This window comes from Euphorbia lathyris, chromosome 4 (genome assembly GCF_963576675.1).
Source record: "Euphorbia lathyris chromosome 4, ddEupLath1.1, whole genome shotgun sequence".
NCBI lineage: Eukaryota > Viridiplantae > Streptophyta > Magnoliopsida > Malpighiales > Euphorbiaceae > Euphorbia > Euphorbia lathyris.
Window position 1 is genome coordinate 31060613 of NC_088913.1, and position 21727 is coordinate 31082339.

Below are 21727 nucleotides of genomic sequence, written 5' to 3' on the forward strand. Positions count from 1 at the left end.
GAGGAAGGAGTGCGATTTATAAGATGACACGCCGCAAGTACACACTCACCCCATAAATACTTTGGTAAATTACCTTCAAACCGTAAAGCTCTAGCCACATTAAGAATATGTCTATGCTTACGTTCAACCCGTCCATTCTGTTGTGGAGTACCCACACAAGAAGTCTCAAACAATATGCCATGATCAGAAAAATATTTACCAAGACAATTAAATTCAGTTCCATTGTCACTTCGGACAGTCAGAATCTTTTTCTGAAATTGGCGATCAACCATAGCCACAAATCGCATAAAACATGCATACACTTCAGTTTTACTAGTCAAAAGATAGACCCAGACCGCACGCGAGAAATCGTCCACAATAGTTAAAAAAGAAGTAGCACCACAAGACGAAACAGTCCGATAAGGACCCCATAAATCACAATGCACAAGTTGAAAAATATCATCCGCTTTATTTATACTAGTAGAAAAACTACTACGAGTTTGTTTAGAACTTAAACACACATCACAAGGTTCTTTATCATTAACTCTACTAGATACCATATTCGAGGGTAAAAATTGAGCAATCTCCTTCCCCGGATGCCCAAGACGCTTATGCCATAATTCCAACGAATCTCTGCCCACAACTGCAACTGATTTGCTCTTCGGAACCCCACGAAAGAAATATAGTCCGTCGCACAATTCACCGATTCTAGTCACCTTCCTCGTCTTGCGGTCCTGGATAACACACAACTCATCAGTTAATTGAATGATAAATTTAGATTTTCCAAGCAACTGACTCACAGAAATTAAACTACAGTTTAATTTGGGAACAAATAAAACATTAGTCAGACTCAAGCCCCCGGGTAATGTCACATCTCCTTCACGAGTGGCCACGGCAATTTCTCCATCAGGCAAGCCAATTGGACATGTAAAAATTCTGCGGATGTTGGAAATCTGATCCTGATGACCAGTTACATGATGTGTAGCACCCGTATCAATTATCCAATTAAAATCTTCAGTCTTACCATGTAATTTTTCATTAGTTTTGACCTGCCCTAACAACTCAACAAGCTGGCTCCATTGTGCAGTCGTGATTCCTGCCAAACCAGCACCTTCAGCCTCCTCTGTGAAGAACCCGGAGGTTCCAACGTCGGGTTTCGCTCCAGCTGCTTTGTTGGCGCGAACAGCGCCTCTGCCAGCACCTCTGCCACGCTGCCCAGCTCCACCGCCTCTGCCATGAGCGTTTCCAGTCCGTCCAGCCCCTTTTCCTCCTTTGGGTCGATCTCCCCACCACTCCGGAAACCCGATCAATTGAAAACAGCTTCCTTCATCATGACCCTCACGGTTGCAGTGATAGCAAAACTTCCCAGAATTATCAGTCTGTTTGCTTCGGGAATCGAACTGAACTTTGAACGCTATGGCTTGATCCCGTTCCACTGTCGTATGTTCTCCTTTTATCAACCTCTCTTCTTGGATAACTCGAGCATAAGCTTTATCCATTCCAGGAAGAACATCCATAGACAGCACATTGGACCGAACCGTCCCATACAAAGTAGAATCCAACCCAATAAGAAAGTGGTGTTGCATATCTTCTGCTTGAATAGCCGCGACTTGCGCTTTCATATCACATTTACAACCTTCACACTTACACTCAGGTAAAGTCACATAGGTCGTCAAGTCATCCCAGATCTTCGAAAAACGCCCAAAGTAGGACGCTACATCTTCATTCTTTCCTTGGCGACAGTCACTAAAGGCGTTTTTTAATTGACATATCTTGGTGCCATTAACCACACAGAAACGGTTCTTCAGATAAGTCCACAAATCATGGACCTCTTCATAGTTAGGTAGTGTGGATCGAATTTTTAGGTCAATCGTATTCAAAATCCATACAACCAACATAGATTGAACAGCTCCCCAATCTTCTAATTTTTTTTCATCAGTTGGTTTTGTTACCTTCCCCTCAACAAAACCAAATTTACGTTTCGCTTTCAAGGCCATCCCAATAGCCCTTGCCCACTCATCATAATTATCTCCCTTCAATTGAATCGGAGTTATAAGATTACCTGGATTATCATTGGAACCCAAGTAATAAATATCAACCTTCTTGTCACCTTCAGTCATCTCGAAAAGCGTACGTAGAGCAACTCTGTCAAGAACGCCTTCGTTTTCTCCCTTGAAATCCGTAGCTTCGGTTGAGGAATTTTCTCTCAAAATTTCGGTCACACCCTATAAGTCGGCTAGGGTTTAAAAATTTCTCTCACGTGAATTTTCTCTCAAGGCTCTGATACCATGATATTTTGGTAAAAATCCCCTCTTTCTCATTCACATATTTATACAAGTACAAAATCTTGTCCCACAAGGAAAAGGAAAAACCAAATTAGGAATTAACACTAATTAGGAATTAACACATCAAAGCCTCCAAAACCAGAACCAGTCGCAACCGCCTCTTATCTCCATCGTAGTTGGCTGCTCTACTCTTCGTTAATCCTTTTTTTGTTTGTTGCATCGAAAATCAATTGCAACTCCACTATAGATCACCTCTTAATTCCACCATCGTTGGCTGCTGAACATGTAATTTTTATTTTCAATCTGCATTTTTGTTCTGTTTGGTTCCTAATTTCTTTGAATTAAAATTAGCAAGCAAACATGTATATAAGAATTTGTTTTAGTTGGAGGGTTCAATTAGGCAGAAGAGTTTAATTTTTTTCCACGCTTGAAAGTAGTTTGCTATAAATTTCAGTTTGCATTGTGCTTTCTATGTAATGATCATCTCATGCCTCTTTTCTGTATTTAGGGAGTGTCTTTTACTAATACACAGAGGCTTGACTTTCCAAGTTTCTTTGCAAGTTTCTAGGTTTTATGGGTCTCAAAATAAGATAGGGAGTAAGAAATTGAGTTGTTTTCTTTCCATTATTGATTGTTTTCTATAACTTTCCTTCTTCATTAGACTTTATGTCGTTGTTTCAAGCTATCAATCTGACTAGTTTTTTTACTATCACTTTAATTGTTCTCATTCTTTAAGCACTTTGTATTGTTTAATGCTTTTTTTTTATATGAATACAATATGTAAATAATTTATAAGAATCCAATATTTTACATGTAGTAATTTATGGCTTCTAAATCAAGCACAAATATAAAGAATGAGAATATAGCATCCTATGTTGCAAACAAATTTAACTAGTCAGGTCAATGTGAATGCAAAATGAGAAAAAATAAGAAACATCTGATAACAATTACCCGGTTATTAACTCATTTACCTTGTCTCCATATTGCACTAGACACAAAGCACATACACTCACCTAAAAGCTCCACTATATATTGGACTAGATTTATCACATTAACTTGAAGACTTAATATTTCAATTAGTCCTATTATTTTAATACATGAATCTTATTTTAATTTGACTGAGCTCTCTTCAATCCATATTTGTGTTTCTTATTCCATTATTTGTTAGAAGTTTCATTTGATTTGTTGGTTAGAATTGGAAAAATTATTTACTTGGTTTTTGGTTATTAGATTTTCACGTGTATAATTTGTATTTAGGATCTCCAAAAATCGAAAGAACTCTTCTTTTCTAACTATGGTGGCTAAAGGTGCAAACAATCAAAATCACAGTCCAAGTAAGTTTTACCTTTTGAACTGTCAAAAATTTTAAAAATTTGCTAACTAGCTATTTTAAAAATTTAATTAATGAAAATATTTTCTTTGTTTTAGTTGATTGTTCAGAAAACATTGATATCACAGAAAAAAAATATTAAAAATAGTGCATACATTAACCAAAATCATGTTGACAATGATAGCTTAATGCGAATGGTGGTTAATAATGAAAACGATGCATATAATTTGTATAATGAATATGCTATTAGGAAGAGTTTTAGTGTGAGACGTTCAAAAACTAGATATGTTATTGGAAAACCAAACACACAAGAAATTCGTCAAAAGGAATTCAAGTGTTCTAAGGCAGGTTTAAAAATTGAAAACGACTCTTCATCAAAAGTTCATCGTAGCAAATTCGAAACAAAAAGTGATTGTAAGGCAATGATTAGATTTACAATTATGGATTGTTAGTCACTTTTTTGTGGAGCATAATCATGAGTTTTCTTCACCTTCTAAAGCATATTTATTGAGATCTAATAGATCAATTAATGCACCAAAAGCTAATGTTATTAGTTCAATGGTGAATGCTGGTACAATGACAAACGATGTTTTTGCTTATATGTCAGGAGAGGTCGGGGGAAATGAGAATGTTGAATTTATTAAGAGAGGTTGCTATAACTTTGTCAATAAGCAAAAGATGATGATAATTGAAGTTGGAGATGTACAAAGTTTGATTAATTGTTTTGAAAAGCAAGAAGCTAAGGACTCAATGTTTTCCTATGATGTTCAAGTCAATCAAAAGAAAATAGATTGACTAACTTTTTTTGGACAGATGAAAAACCAGCAACTGATTATGATATTTTTTAGAGAAGTGGTTATTTTTTACACAACCTACCGAACAAATAAGTATAACTTAATATGTGCTCCATTATTGGTTTGAATCATCATCGCCAAAACATTATGTTTGGTTGTGCCTTTCTACTTGATGAAACAACTGATTCCTTTGTTTGGCTTTTCAAATCATTTTTGAACTGTATGGGAGGGAAATCACCAAAGACTATATTTACCGATCAAGATCAAGCAATAGCTAATGCAATTGAAATTGCTTTTCCTAATACTTGTCATCGTTTATGTTTATGGCATTTGGCGAAACATTTTCTATATCACTTAGGTGGTTTAAATTCAGATCATGAGTTCCAAAAAATTCTTCAAGAAATGCTTGTACGATTGTGAATCAGAAAGTGAGTTTCAAGATACATGGGAAAAGATGTTGGATATATTTGATTTTAAAGAACATAAATGGTTGCAAAAGTTATATGCTCTACAGAATAAGTGGAGCATGGCCTTGTCAAAAGATGTTTTTTTTGTGGAAGTTTATCAACCCAAAGGAGTGAAAGTACTAATAGCGTTTTGGGATGATTGGCAAATAGAACTGCTTCATTAACCCGATTTATTTGAAAAAATGGTTGAATGATGGTGTTCTACTAAGGATGAAGAAGATTTTCAATGTAATTATGGAAAACCTCCTTTATATATAAAAAATAGTGGGATTTTAAATCATGCTGCAAATGTTTATACCCAGAAAAGTTTTAAGTTATTTGATGATGAGTTCAAGTACTCCATTGGATTTATCTGGTTAGAAATATCTTGTCTTGACAATGTTTGTGTGTTTCAAGTGAAATGAGGGGAGAATTCAAAAGTTCATAATGTTAGATTAAATATGTTCACTACATATATAAGTTGTTCTTGTAAAAAGTTTGACTCTAGTGGCTTGTTTTGCTGTCATATCTTAAAAATTCTGATAGTTAAAAAACTTTGATGTTATTCCGGAGAAATATATTTTGCGTACATAGAGTAAAGAAGCGAAAAAAAGATGGATGAAAAGTGAATTTACTCAAATTAGCAATGAAGATATCGAGATTGTTTATCGTAACAACACAATTCGTTTTGCTTATGATACAATTTTGAAGAATCAAACTAATGAAGTTACAAGAACAATTATTCAAGATGGGTTGCATAAGATTTATAGGGATGGGGAAGTTGCATTGGATAAATTGAATATGTCTACAGATGATGAAGAAATGGAATTTAGAATGCTTGATGAGCAAGATGTACTACAAGAGACAGATGATATTGATCATATCTTAAATCCTCCTCATGTGAAGCGTGAAGGATTTCAAATGCTAGATTGAAAGGGCACTTTGAAGAACGAAAGACAAAAGCTAAGATAGCAACAAAGGCTAAAGTCACTAGTATGCATTTTTAATTATTTTTTATAATTTCTTTTCATAATAAGAGAAATCATTGTTGAAACACCTTTCCATATGATTTTGATTTGACAAAATCATTTAAGATAATCCATGATTAAGGGACAATTAAATTTAAGTGCTTTGATTTAATTGTACTAATATGTTTGTTCAATGTTGAGTATAAATATAAATACAAATAGAAATAAAAAGTAAGATAGGACGAAGTGAGCATGAGATCACAGCACAAGCTGAGTAGAGTGGAACTCAGCGTGAGAGAAGTTAAGTCATCTTCAGAACAGAAGCTTAACGATCAAGAAGCTGAGTAGAACGGAACTCAGTATCAAGAGTAGAAAAATCTTCTTAAAAACCATATCTTGCAGAACGAAGCTAACCATGGAAGCTGAGTAAAAGGGAACTCAGTATCTGAATTGGGAACAATCAAAGACAACGGCTATCAAAGTCAAGCTGAGTGATCTTCAGGACAACATGAATGATCCGTTTGCTAAAAGACAAGATCCGACAACTGTCTGCACTAATCCAGAACCTTGGAATGACGCAAAAGCCTATTTCGAGATGCATGGGTCAACTGTTCTATTAGCAAAAAAAACAAACTGGCACAAGAAGACGAAATCTGCAAGAAGAAGATAAGCCTGACGACTGAAGAATTCAGACGATAGGATTGGCCTGCATATCTGAAGCTGACCAGAACATTGTCCCCAAAAGAGACGTTTTGGATTCAATGGGAAAATCAAATTCAAATGATTTGATCTTCAGATTGCAACTATAAAGGGACAAGTATACCTCTTGGATCATTGCCGAATTACAGAAAATACTAGAGAGGAAAATACAAGCAAAAAGCACATCAAAACAAAAAGAAGATCTTACACCAATTTTCTATTCTTGTGTAAAAGCTAGAGTGATTTTTTTGTAATCATCTAAAGTGTTCTTTGTCTGAAAAAGAACAAGTCTATATTAATTGTATTATTGAGAGAACTGCGCTGAGTACTCGGTGTTGAGTGCTTAGTGGTAGAGAAACCTAAGTGTTCGGTTATAACACTTAGTAGGAGTTGAGTAGACGAATAGAGGAAGGTACTCTTGCATATTCAACTGCCTTGTAAACGGTTTGTGCTCTACCTTTAAAGAGCTCAGTATTGGATTTCAAAAGCCCGGAGGGACTCTAGGGACTGGACGTAGGCGGAGAGGCCGAATCAGGATAAGTCGCGCTGAGTAATCTCTAAACTCTCTCTCTCTCTCTCTATATATATATATATATATATATGTATGTGTTGCTTGTTATATTTACTCAGCATATAAATTGTCTAAATTGATATTGAGTAAATAAGAGTGATGAGTTGGAAGCTGACCACAAAAGTGTCAAATCCCAACTCATATGTAAAATAGTTCTAGTTAATATCTGACTAAAGCTATCTTACGTTACAATCGGCAGTGCTGACCAAAGCTGAGTTGACAAACTTAAGAAAATCATTTAAGTCAGCTTAATTAATTTGAAAAAATTATATTAGTTCCTAACCCCCCCCTGGAACTAATCACACGGGACCAACAATCATGTCTTGTTTATTTTTTCTTGAATAACAGAGAAAAAGAAGGCTTCAAAAGACAAGAATTTGGGAAATTCAAATGTGATCAATCAACATAATGTAAGTACTTTTTATAAGATAATATAGATTATTTTTAGGGATTGTTACAACAATTTTTATATTATATTATAAGGATTACTCTTTATGAATATAGTCTCGTATCCTTCATACAATCCCGAATATAAATTTACAAGTTCAACACAAATTATATATCAAATGTCGCCATATATGCATGTCCCGAATCCATATGGTGTACCATCACCGGTATGTTTTATGTTATTATGTAATTTATTTTTTTTATCTATCACTTTATGAACTAAAAATGGTTTTTATTTAGTATTGGAATATTGAAGTTTCAAATGTTCCATATGCTACCAATATCATGCTACCAATATCACGCTACCAAATGCAACACATATGGAATATTTGAGAAGTCTATCGGATGCACGACAAAAAAATTGAGCCACTAAAAAATTTGGATAAAGTAAGTTACTATAATTGCGCTTGACTATATTAACTTTTTTTTTGTATAAAATATCGTTATTAGAATTAATTGTGCTTATTTTTGTAGGATTTTAAATCACAAACTCAATTTGATAGTTCGTCAAGGAAAGAACACTGAAAAGGATTGTCAACATATTGTATATAATTATACGCAACCAACTTTAATTAAATAAGAATATTGACTTGTTAGCTTTTAAATTTTGTTTTGTTTTAGGTTTTTCTTCATTCTAAATACTCACAGTTCTTGTTCTTATTCTTATTAGAGACCTAAATTTTTCTCATTATATAATGCTTTATAATGCTTTTCAATTTCTTTATTTATGAATATCTAGAGAGAATAAGAATGTTGAAGGAATGTGATTTAGCATTTAAGGTGCACTTTTCATTTTGTTTGGATCTGTCATTCAACTTGTTGCTTGTACAAAATACCTACTATATATATATATATTCGTACCTCACTTTAATTGTACCAGATATTGCAGCAACATATATTACATAAACGACAATCTGGACATATTATAAAGACTTGGACCTACAACATATCTCTGAGGACTATTATGCTACCACTTTGTGTGTTTTTTAAAAGAATAAACCTTATATTAAGCAGATTATAAGAACAAACTTTGTGTGTTTTTTAAAAGAAGCAGCCTTATATTAAGCAAATTATAACAACAAATTGTTTTAGCTAACTTATGACTTCAATGAACGTTCAACAAAAGAGAAAGAAATTTGGTCTAAATCTCTTAATAATAAAACTACACATTCTGCTATTGCATTAGAAAGATAAGAAATATACGGGGAAGGATCACTAATAGCTTTAACCGTGGTGAAACAATCTAACTGAATCCCAAAAATATCATTTCTTACACATGACTTATGTCCCTTTTCAACGCACTGGGATCCTTTGGTCGGCCTGTCACTATGTCTCGAATAATAAAGATGGCTTCAAGCTGCTTCGAGGGGAGGCTTTTTATTACATTACATTACTGAGGTAGAACCCATGTACGAATGTTCGAAAGATGCCTAAAGCGTGCGAAAATGGTACTTTAAGTTACCAAAAGCGACAATTTTAAAATTTTGCAATACTACTCTTTCAGGACCATAAATATTTGTTTTTCCAATATGACATGATACCTAGCAAAAAGAAGACCAATGATAGTTAGTGCTAGAAAATGAATTTGCATACCACAAAATCATGTATTCGTTCAGAAGCATTATTTTAAAATGTTTGAGTTGAAAGCAATTTGAGCAAAAATAACTAGGCATCTTATAGGAATCCATGATTCTAGAGAACTTCCTACTTCATTAAGCAGTAGTACTTGTATATTGGTTCAAACATGATAAAAAAATCCAAATAATTGAAATAAGGTCAAGCCTCATAATATAACACAAAGAAAGCTAAGTAGGCAGACTTCTACTAACAAACAAGTTCAATTATAGCTAAAGTACTTATAGGAAATTTATAAATAGCAAAGTCAAGTGTTGCAATTTATTCAATATATAAATAGTAAATCTCATGCATTAACTTTACTTTAGTGTTTGCACCCCATAGAAAAACTAACCAAAAAATTACATGCCAAAACTAATAAAAAAATTACATGTTGAAAACTAACCAAAAAATTACACAAATGAAGCTTTATTCTCCAACAAATGAAACATGTGCAAGTATATAACTTCATTCACTTTTTTTCAAAAAAGAAACGAAAAAGCTTCAATTGCCATTATCATTCCTAGCATTAGTTTCCCTTCTCTGTTCCCAGTATACTTTATACACAAATAAATTGATATTTTTTAAAATTCCAGATGCAAATAGTGAGCACATCTCCCTTAAATTATAGAGGTTGTAGATTAGGTAAAGCATTTCACACATCAAAATATGCAGAAACATTCAGACCACTAATAGAAAAAATATCATTCAAGAAATACATGTGCAACAACAAACAAACAACCAACCAGCAAACAGAACATGTGCACTTCTGTACCAAAATCATCAGCTGATTCTAAACCTTAATCGAAATTAAGGTTCAAAAGAACCAACCATTTTTCTTGAAGAGAATATATGGGATTAGCTAAATTTCAAGTACAAACATATCAAGGGAAACAACGACTACAAAGCATCAACCTCGGGTTAAGTCACACCATATAATATCAAGTTCAGAATCAAGCAAACAAAGATATGCTCAAAAGCTAATTGATAATAGAAATTAAAACATTGTACAACCATGGAAAAAAAACTTTTTATTCAATATTCCCATGCAATGCGGGTTAATTAGTTTTCCGTTCAAACTTCTTTTGGATTTTGATATTCTCATCACCTAAAACTATCGAATCCCTAAACCAATTTGAATCACCAAGCAGAGGTTTTAAAAACCAAATCAAAGAAACAAAATAGATAGAGAGACAAAGTAAACCTGAACTGCAATCGACCGACTATGACGAACTGCAATCGTTTCCTCAAGCCTCTGATGTTTCCAGGTTTAAGTCGACCTTATAGCTTTCAGTTGTATTGCTAAAATGGAATAAACTTTACAACCAAACAGACTGAACCGGTGGAAGGAGAGGAGAATGGTGTTGAATCGATGGAATGAGGGGAGAATAGTGTTGAACCGATGGTGGAACTTGTTCATACCCGAAAGAATTTGATCGGCAACAAACTTGGTAGAGAATAAAAACAATGGAGAGGATGTGGTGGAGGTTTTAGGGATTATCCCTAATTTGGCGGTTTTATTTTTTTACGAAGATTCTTGTTTAATTGACAGGTAGATTAATTATAGACATGTGTTGATAAATGTATGGGGGGTGTTTCTATTACGTGGAAACCGGGAGCCCCGTATAAAAACCCCTTCAACATGTTTCTTATGTTCATCACAAATTGATATTTTATTCCTTTTTATTTGTTTTTATTCTTTAGTGACGAATTTCCATGGGCGAAGTGGTTAAAATAAACCTAAATGATTATATTAGTAATGGATAATTTAGACGAGAGGAAACATAGCATATTCTGTCAGATTTTAATGTTGTTGTAGAGGATTTCATTATCGATCTCAATGGCAATACAAATTTTCCAACGATTCAGATATCTCCATCAACTCATGATGATCTATTGTCGAAGTAAACAATGAACCAATGATAAAAGATGCTACTTATGACATGGAAACTCTTGGTATTGCTCTTCGTTTGATCCATTCTGTTTTTTTTATTTGATAGACAATTATGTGGTTGGGAACATGTAAATCTAATGCCTTTGTTCGGACCAGACTCCTGACTTGTCAACTTTAGCCAATTCCATGTGCTAGAAAAAAAAACAAATTAAAAGAAAATAGGAATGGAATCTAGAATGTATTTTATTATTAATTCTAAGTAGACTATATAGATAAGGACATTTTGTGTTTTTGTTTTTATTTTTAATTCTAAGTCAGCATGTATAGATAAAGAAATCTTGTATTTTTTGTTTTGTTTTTAATTCTAAATCAACATGTATAGACAGGGAAAGTTTATGACATGACATAAGGAAATCTTGCATTTATGTTTTTGTTTTTAATTCTAAATCTACAACATATATAGGATTTGTTAATTTGTTCTAATTGAGTAGGCTTAGAAGCAACACACAGGATATGCTTTATTAATTTGTTCTAATGAATTCTTTATTTTTGGTACAATGCTTCTTTTATTAAGTTTCTCTTTTATCTCTGTAATTTTTGAGATTTTAATATGCTTAATCTTGATGATACACACAACATGACTTTTTTTTTTTTTTGCTATTATGGTTAATATAGATTTTGCATCTTCGTCATTTATGGACTAATGTGTTTAATCTCATTTTTATCGGACTTTCTATCTTTCTTTTCTTTTCAGTTTGTTAGGCATGTCATAAATGATTTTTCAATAAATTAATTACTCTAAGTTTATTTGATGACTCTAGTGGTGGGTGTTTTAGGTATATTAAATTGAATAAGAAACCCACTTTTTTCTATATTTTTTCTTTTCAGTTTGTTAGGCATGACATAAATAGTTTTCAATGAAGTAATTACTCTAAGTTGATTGTTTGTTGGTTCTAGTGGTGGACTCTCTTAGTATATTAAAGTGGAGAAGCAAATCACTTTTTTTTTCTTTTCAGTTTGTTAGGCATATTATAAATGGGTTTCCGATGAATTAATTACTCTAAGGGGATGTTTGATTCAATCTTCAGAATCAAAATACTACGGAATCAGAATCAGAATGCATATTTATTTACAAGTGTTTGGTTTGAATGTTGAAATCGCAATCAAAATGCGATAAAATTAAAATTACTTAGATAATAATATATTTAACACGTAAGTTAAAAATAAAAACTATTAATAATTAACAAACCTGAAAAACAAAAATTAATTTTTTTTATATAAAACATTAAAAACATAATATTATCAATAAAGTAATATGTGATAATATATTAATATAAATTTGATATGGTATGAACTAGAAAACAAAAAATAATATACAAAACTTAACTAACATACAAAAAAAATTTGAAATGAGTTAAATTTATAAAAACCATCTATATATACATCGTGGAAGTGAGTGATGAAAAAAAAAACTGTTTTTTAATTTGATTCCAAAAAGAATCAATTTGATTAACATATATTAAGGAGGGAATAAGTCGTTCGAAGAATCACATTCTCATTCCAGTATTAAATTTGTTTAACTAAACACTCTAAATGAAAACAACTCATTCACATTCTCATTCTTTGGTGCTTTTTTACCCAACCAAACACCTCCTAAGTTTATTTTTTTTAACTCTAGTGGTAGACCCTATTGGTATAATAAATCGAACAAGAAAAATCATTTTTCTATCTTTTTTTTTCTTTTCAATTTGTTAGGCATGTCATAAATAGTTTTCTATTGAATTAAGGTTTAATTTCAAATAAAACCCACGTGGTTTCACGTTTTTATAGATTTGTACATGTGGTTTTTTGTTACAAAACAAACCATGTGGTTGACATCGTTAGCCATTTTGGATTTACTTTGCCAAATTTGGCCGATAACAACCTCAAAGTTAATATTTTCAAGAATTGAATAATATTTTGAGCAACTTTAATTCTTCAAGTTTTTAGGTTTGAGGTCACTTAGGTGTTGTTTTTTAGGAGAGAAAGTAATCTGGTCTTTATCCCATTTCAAAACTATGTAAATTTGTGTTAGAAAAATTCAAATGAATATAATTGATAAACATACTTAATAAGTTGTTAGCAAGCAAAGTGTTAGATATGATTAACCGAAAAAAGAAAACGAACGCAGAAAAGTATATAAACAACAAAACTGGAACCAAAAGAATAGAGTTAGGCAAATCTGAGTATTGTATTAGCAGTCTTCTTAAGACAGTTTTCGTCGCTACTGGCAATCATCTCCCACTGTTGAAACATGATTTCCACAGTGATTTTTGATTATGACAAAAAAAAAAAAGGAAAAAGTACAAAAATAAACCATGTGGTTTGAATCATTTTCAAACATAAACTACGTGGTTTAAAAGTTTGCAAATTGATATTATGTGGTTCATTTCGTTAGCAAAGGCAGTACAAGCTGACTAGCGGTGCTAAAAAAAGTCAAAAGTCAAATAATAAAGAGCTATTTTGATCTTTATATTTATTTATTTATAAATTAACCCCCTTATTATCTATGTATTACAAACAAACCCAAAAATAAAAATAAAATATCAAATTCACCATCTTCTCATTCTCCCACATCTCTCTTTAATTTATTATCATTCTCTCTCTAAATACACTTACTTTCTCTCTCTATTTTCTCTCTCTAAAAATACATGTAAAAAACAAATTCTCTATTCTCTAACCCGGGCCAGAGGACTTGCTTGCTAGGGTTCAAACTCTCAATCTCAGTCTCGATCTCCATCTTGATAATGGCCACAATGGAGAAGCGAAAGCCTGTCTTCATCAAAGGAGAAGAACTTAAGCCAGGCACCGTCCTTAAGCCCCACCGCACATATTGTTTTTTTTTTTGGTAAACAAGGAAGGAAAAAAAACAAAACGAAACAGGCAAAGCTTAGCCTGGGATCAGCCTAGGAAAGCTGACCCCGATCCTATCTTCAAGCAGAAGGGGTAAGAGAAAAGAAGGAGGGCTAGAAAGAATGGAGACTCCCAGCATCCTCTCATGACCAGCAGCAGCCAAGCATTCAGCAATACGGTTTTGCTCTCTATAAATATGTCTGAAATCCACAGACTCAAAACCGGAGACAAGCCTCCTAATGGCTTTAATAAGGTTTTGGCTATTAAAACAAATAGCATGATTATCGGAGATCATATCAATGGCCTCCTTATTATCAGACTCCACTGAGAGCCTCTTGACACCCAGACTCTTGGCAAGCTTCATACCAGAGAGGATACCCCACAATTCCGCCGAAAAGGACGAGCCCATACCAATGTTATGAGAGAAACCAGACAGCCAGGCTCCCCCTCCATCCCTTAAAACCCCTCCCGCCGCAATTCTCCCACTAATCAGACAAGAACCATCTGTATTGAGCTTCACCACCCCTTCCTTGGGCCTACTCCAACCGATAAGACGCTCCTCCTTATTCTGAGAAGCTCTAACCAGAGAGTCCCCTTTAAAACTTTCAATAACTAGAGAGAGCTTCCTTGAGAAAAACTCAGATAAGTTATGAACGTACCTCTCCTTACTACCAAAGATATCCTCATTCCTCCACTTCCAGATTTGGTGACAAATGATAGCAAAGATAACCTCCCCATGCTCAACATTAACCAGAAGCTTCCCACTCACCCCAGATTGGAACCAATCAGCCTCTGGATGGGCAAGGAAGGACGGAAGAATGTGAGGAGGAAGGACTTCCTTCCAAACCTTCATACTTTTAGAACAATCCCTAAGAGCATGGCAAAGGGACTCAACATGTCCAGAACACCTACTACAAGCACCAGAGATTGCAAGATGCCTTCTGTGTCTATCAACATTGGTCAGCAATCTGTCCTTCATTCCTAGCCAAATGAAGCTCCTGATTTTGTAAAGGATCTTCAAAGCCCAAATGGACTTCCAAGAAGAGGAGAGCTGACCAGACCCATTACACGAGAAAGCTTCAAAAGCAGACTTACAAGAATAAATACCATTATTGGAAAGAGCCCAACAGTGCTTATCCAAATCTTCCTCCTGAGTACTAACCTTGACTCCCCTGATTTTAAGGAGAATATCCAGGCCAAAGAAGGACTCAAACATAGGCCACTTCCATTCTCCTTCAGCGTCAACCACATCAGCAATCCTCCAATGGTGAATACTGGAAGGCGGGAGGGAGCAGCAGATATCCATAAGAGGTCTATCCCCAATCCAGGAGTCATACCAAAAACTGATAGATTTGCCATTCCCCACATCCAGACCAACGCCAGAGCAGAACTCAACAAAGACAACACTAAGACCTTTCCAAGTAAAAGAGCAATTAGCAACTCTATCTTTCGAACCTCCAAAGATCTTATCCTTCCTATATTTACCACGGAGCAACCGCACCCAAAGAGAAGAGGGAGACTGCCACATACGCCAAAGGAGCTTCATCAATAAGACTTTATTATTATCCTTAGCCTGTCTTATACCGAGCCCACCTATAGATTTAGGCTGGCACACTTCCTTCCAGGGAACCAGGTGGATTTTCTTCCCTTCTCCAGACTCCCCCCAAAGGAAGCGACGATTAATCTTGTCAAGGTCATTAAGAACCGGCATGGGCAGATTACAGGCCTGCATGATATGGTTAGGAGCCGCACTATTGACCGACTGAATTAAGGTAAGGCGCCCAGCCAAGGATAGAGAATTAGCTTTCCAGCTAGCACATAACCCATTTGTCCTATCCAGAATCTCCTTAAAAGAGGCTTTGGTCACTCTTTCACTGTGGAGTTGAACCCCCAAATACTTCCCCAAGGATTGGGTAAGAGGAATACCAGACAACTCACTAAGCCTTTTACAAACACTTCTATTCATATTTCTAGAACAAAGCATTCGAGACTTATGGATGTTAATCTTCTGTCCCGAGGCAGCACAGAAATTATCTAGAATATTCATGATAACACCAATTTGCTCCTCATTCCCATCCACAAACAGCATCACATCGTCTGCAAAAAACAAATGGGAAATAGGAGGGCAAAACCTATTAATAGACACAGGGTGGAGGGAACCGTTATCCACCGCTTCTTGAATAAGGAGGGCCAGCCTCTCCATAGCTATCACAAAGAGAAAAGGGCTCATCGGATCCCCCTGCCTAATACCCCTAGACGGAGAGAATTCCTCAGACATATCCCCATTAATCAGGACTTGGAAGACAGGAGAAGAGATACAATCTTCGATCAGCCTTCTCCAGTTCTCAGGGATACCCACTCTATGTAAGCTATCCATAAGAAAGCTCCAATTTAAGCGATCATACGCTTTCTCCAAGTCAAGCTTAAGGGCCACAATCCCTTTCTTACCTTTCCTCACTTTCATAGAATGAATCATCTCCTGGGCGATAACCACATTATCCATCATTTGCCTACCAGGGACAAAGCTACCCTGGTTCTGACTAATAACCCCAGGAAGGATAATCCGAAGACGATTGGCTATAATCTTTATGACAGCTTTATAAATAATATTACAAAGACTGATAGGCCGCATTTGCAAAAAAGAAGAGGGTTTCTCAACTTTAGGAATCAGGACGAGGAGAGTTTTATTAACCAGACTGATGTCAATGGAGCCCCCAAATACCCCAAGGATAAAGTTGTACACGCCATCCTTGACCGTATCCCAGTGCTTCTGGTAAAAGCAAGCAGGAATACCATCGATCCCAGGAGCTTTAGTAGCACCAATACTAGAGAAGGCAATCTCAATATCTTTAATGCTAATAGGACGAAAAGCTTCATCCATAACATCCTCCTGTAAACTAGGAAAGGAAATCCCGGAATGAGCTCTACTCAGATCCACCTCTTCAGCTTCAAAAAGGTTTTTATAGAAATCGAGAGCAAGGCGGCGAATGATTTCTTCCTCATAAATCCAATTACCATAGGAATCTTTAATAGCGTCGATTCGATTCCTCTTTCTCCTGATAAGAGTAGAAAGATGAAAAAATCTAGTATTCCGGTCACCATCCTTAATCCACGTCTTTCTAGACTTCTGGAACCAGAGGAGCTCCTCCTGTCTAAGAACCGCTTCCAATTCATTCTGGAGCGCTCTAAGCTGACAACTCAGACTGTGGTCGAAACGAGCCTCCAAACAACGCTGAAGCCCTCCCATCCTACTCAATAATTTATTCTTCCTTTGAATAATATGGCCAAAGATGTTTTTATTCCATCCTTCCACCTCCCTTTTGAACTCCTCCACTGCCAGAAGAACATCAGAATGCGGTTGCCAATTATCCTTAACAAAGTCACCAAAACCAGGATGGGCATCCTGATAGGGGTCAAAAACCCCTATCTTTGGGTACGGTTTTAGGACGGTTTTTAGGTTTATTTGGCTAATAAGCGAGCAATTCTCGCATTTAAATGCTTTTGTGTGAGTTAGTTAGAAATTGGAAGCATTCTATTTACTTTTCGTCGTTTAGGCTCGTTTTGTGATCAATTTAGGCAAATACGGCCGAAATAACACGCATAATAGAATTCCGTTATCTTTTGAAGCTAATTGGTCCGTCAAAAGTCGCACCAAACGAAGCGTTTGCTCAAAATAAGCGATTAACGGATCAATTCGGCTTTTGGACTAATGTTTTCTGGAGTTTTTATGTGTGTGCAGGTGTAAGTTCAGATGAAAAAGGGTTTGGAAGTCATCCGGTACGGATCGAGCGCGCTTCGGGCGAAAACGCTCGGCGAGCAGGGCCCCCCGGGCCATTTCTGCTCGCCGAGCAGGCCCCTAGTGGCCTGCTCGCCGAGCAGGGCGCCAGGCGCCTGCTCGGCGAGCAGGGGCTGCTCATCGCAATTCTGCTCGGCGAGCAGCCTTTCCTGCTCGGCGAGCAGACCTGCGGGAATTGGTCAAAAAGACCAATTCCGCCCCCACGAAGCCACGTTCGGCCCCACATCTTCCTACACCAACAAGGACACGAAATTAGGTCAAAACGAGACCCGAGACGCGGCTATAAATAGGAATTTCCAATTGTAAATTAGATATCTTTTACTTTTGTAATTAGCTTAGCTTCCACCTTGAGAAATCCTCTCCACCTCCTCCATAACCTTCAACCCTCCATTGAAGACACCTCCGAAGCTCCATTCACCGAGGATTACTCAAGCTCCATCCTTAAATCCTAGAAAGACGCCTGCATTGGTAGACAGGTTCCCTGAAAGGGATTTTTCTTCTTTTATATTCTGTCTAGCCTCTGATACATGCTATGAATTCTAGGTTTATTGTAACTTCGTGACAATTCCTTCATCTTTGATATATAATATAGATTTTGTTTATTCAACTGTTTTGATGTTTTAATCTTTGTCTTACGCTTTGTCTGATTGGTTTAACTCATTCGATAATCCCAAAATTAGGTTGGCACATATTGCGAGCTGAATCTGACCTAGTCAGTGCCTATAGGATTGACGACCCTATAGAAGATTAAGCCTAAATTACTGAGCCTTAGAGCTAGTTTCGGTCTTACAAGGGAATCACGAACTAGGGACTTTAGGAGGATAGGTCGGGTTAATCGCCTTGGACATAAGCGACTTAGTTTCAATTCAATTGCTTAAACACTCTACCATTGTTATCATCGTATTCCTTCATGTTCATTCAGTTAATTGCTTTGGTAAAAGATCAATTAGGGGTAGAGTAATTTAGTTAGGGTTAGAATAACTTAGTCAGAAGTAGATAATCTAGTTAGGATTAGTGCAAACCAACCTAGGAGTAGATTAATTAAACAAAACCAACTCAAACCCCTTAAGCCTAGATAACATCCGAGACTTAGTAATTCGGTACTTGCAGAAATAAATCCTGTGGACGATAACCTGTACTTAAACCCAGAAATTTATTACTTGATAACGACGGGGTACACTTATCCCTCAGATCGGGTTCTTCGCAAGAATCCGCATCAAGTTTTTGGCGCCGTTGCCGGGGATTTATTTCTTCTGCAATATCGAACCAAAGGTCAACTTGTTAGTTTAGGCATTCTTTGTGAATACTTTCCTTGTTAATATCATATATACTTGTTTATAATCATGATTCTTTGTACTATATACCTATACCGATTATATTTGTTTGTATACACTTATTTATATATACTCATTTATGATAGCCATCCTTATTTATACTTACGCTTGTGTATATTCGTTTGTACGAATATGTAGCTATCAACTTCACCTATACGTGTCTGTATATGTTTATCTGCACCATTCTTATACTTGTACAAAACTATATGATTTGTATGATCTTCTTTCAGCTTTCATTTATTTCTATATTTATCTTTTCTCAGCGTATGCCTACGAGATCAGCAAAAATACCGGTTGTCCCTCTTAACCTTGAACTTGAACGTACTCTTCGCAGGAGCAAACAGATCGGAAAGCTGAAGCAAGACGAGATCATCGAGCCCATCAAGCCCGTCAAGTTGACTGACAATGAACGGAACAATGAGAACACCGGACCAGAGAGCGACACTCGTCTGATGAGTGAGATCCTGGCACCCCACCGACATCAGCATCTGTCAGGCATTGCTGCTCCAAACATTCCGGCAAACACATACGAAATCAAGTCTGGTTTAATTCACTTGATCCAACAGACTGGATTGTTTGGAGGAGAAGCACATGAAAGCCCGAATGATCATTTGGATCGCTTCCTAATGTGCGCAGACATTGCAAGGACCAACGGGGTCCCCCAAGATGCTGCTAGACTGAAACTTTTCCCATTCTCTCTGACGGGGCAAGCTTTGGAATGGCTGAGAACACTGGAGCCTGGTTCAATCACAACATGGGCAGGGTTGGAGAAGGAATTCTTGTCCTACTACTTCCCTCCCTCAAAAACAACAATGCTCAGGGGTGAGATCACATCCTTCCACCAACCTGAACATGAGGCGCTCCACACATCTTGGACTCGATTCAGGAAAATGCTACGCATGTGCCCTCATCATGACATACCCACGCATCAATTAGTGAGCGTCTTCTATCACGGACTGACACCCACCAACAGAGCCATTGTTGACTCCGCAACGGGTGGAGATTTGTTTAGAAAGACAGCAGCAGAGGCATATGACATGATCAATGAGCTGGCCAGAAAGAGTGTGCAGTGGCAAGAACAGAAGCTCGCCGGCCCCACTAGGCAGCGGGTATTTGCTTTGGAAGAACAGGAGCAAAATCCAGTTGTTGCAGATTTGAGCAGGAAGATGGATGTACTGTTGGCTACGCTTAGCCGACCTCCCACCTGTGTGCACTGTGGCGGTGACCACAATGGTAAGGATTGTCAAGTAGGTAGCCCTTTCGCTGGAGATGGGGTGGAGATGGTAAATTATGTTGGGGGGCAACCAAGATACAATCAGAATTACAACAACGGTAACCCCAACAACTACAACTCCTACAACAACAATGGCAACTACAGGAGGCCTCAGCACCCGAACCTCTCTTACGGGAATTCAAATCAGAATGTGCTCCGACCTCCTAACGGATTTGTTCAAGAGCATAGAGATCAAGGGCTTGGCATGCCCCCATACCAAGGGCCAATGCAACACCCTAAGGAATCTGACGAAGTGATCACTCTTCTGAAGGAGATCTCAGCTAGGCTCGCCAACAACGAAGCCTTCTGCAAGGACTTGAGCAATCAGGTGGCTCAGATTAATAGGGACAGGCAGGAAAGGCCACAGGGTTCTCTCCCGAGCACAACGGAGAAGAATCCAAAGATCCTGAGAAAGGATTGAGTAAGGGGGAGAAATCGGATTCTCCTCGGTTTTAATCCAAAGTTTGAACAATTTGCTCTTATTTCCTGTTGTTATTTTGAATAATTGAATTTTGATCTTGTTTTTTTTTTTTTAACTGTCAAACTTTGTTTCCCCCGTACTCTATATATATATATAAAAAAAAAAAAAAAAAATTTCGCCCAGCCTAGGCGAGTTGGGCACTGCCCAACTCACCGGGTTGGTCGGCCGAGCCAGCCAGCTCGGACGACAAGGGCTGTTCGGGATTTTAAAAATCCCGAGCCAAAAAAAAAAAAGAAGGAGAAAGGAATTGGAAAAAGGAAAAGAATAAGAAAAGAAAAAAAAAAGGGGGGGATGACTCATCATCCCTTTCCCCACCTTCTTCTTTCCTTCTCTCTTCTTTCTTTTCTTTTATTCCACCATTTTTTCTTCTCCTTCCCTTTCTTTTCTTCAAAACCTAACCTCCCCCAAATCCTTCATTCTAACCCGAATTCAAGATATAAGGTATGAATCTTTACCTATTTTTGATTTCTAACGTGTTTGTAGACTTAGATTTTAGCTTAGGGTGATAATTTTTGAGATTTAAGGAAAACCTAAGTTTTGGTTCCCTTTTCTCAAATTAATGTCTTGTTTGCTTCTAAATTCTTGATTTCCTTGCAATTTATGATTAATCTATAGTTTAGGTATGCTTCCTATTATTAATTTTGTGAATATTTGGAGAAATTGCTCAATTTGGGCAAAATCCCCATTTTAGCTCAAAGTTCAACCATTCAATTAGTTAGAAACTTGTCAAAAAGGTTGGGAATTGCATTCTTCTTGTGTTTTAGTCATTGGGTATCTCCAATTTTGCATGAATTTTGTGAATTTCGGGTAAAACATTTAGGGACCAAATGCTTATGATTTAGTCCCTAAATGCCTAAAGCTATGATTGTGCCTATGAATATGAATGATTTATTGAGGGTTTATGTTGAAGCTTGTAAATATTTT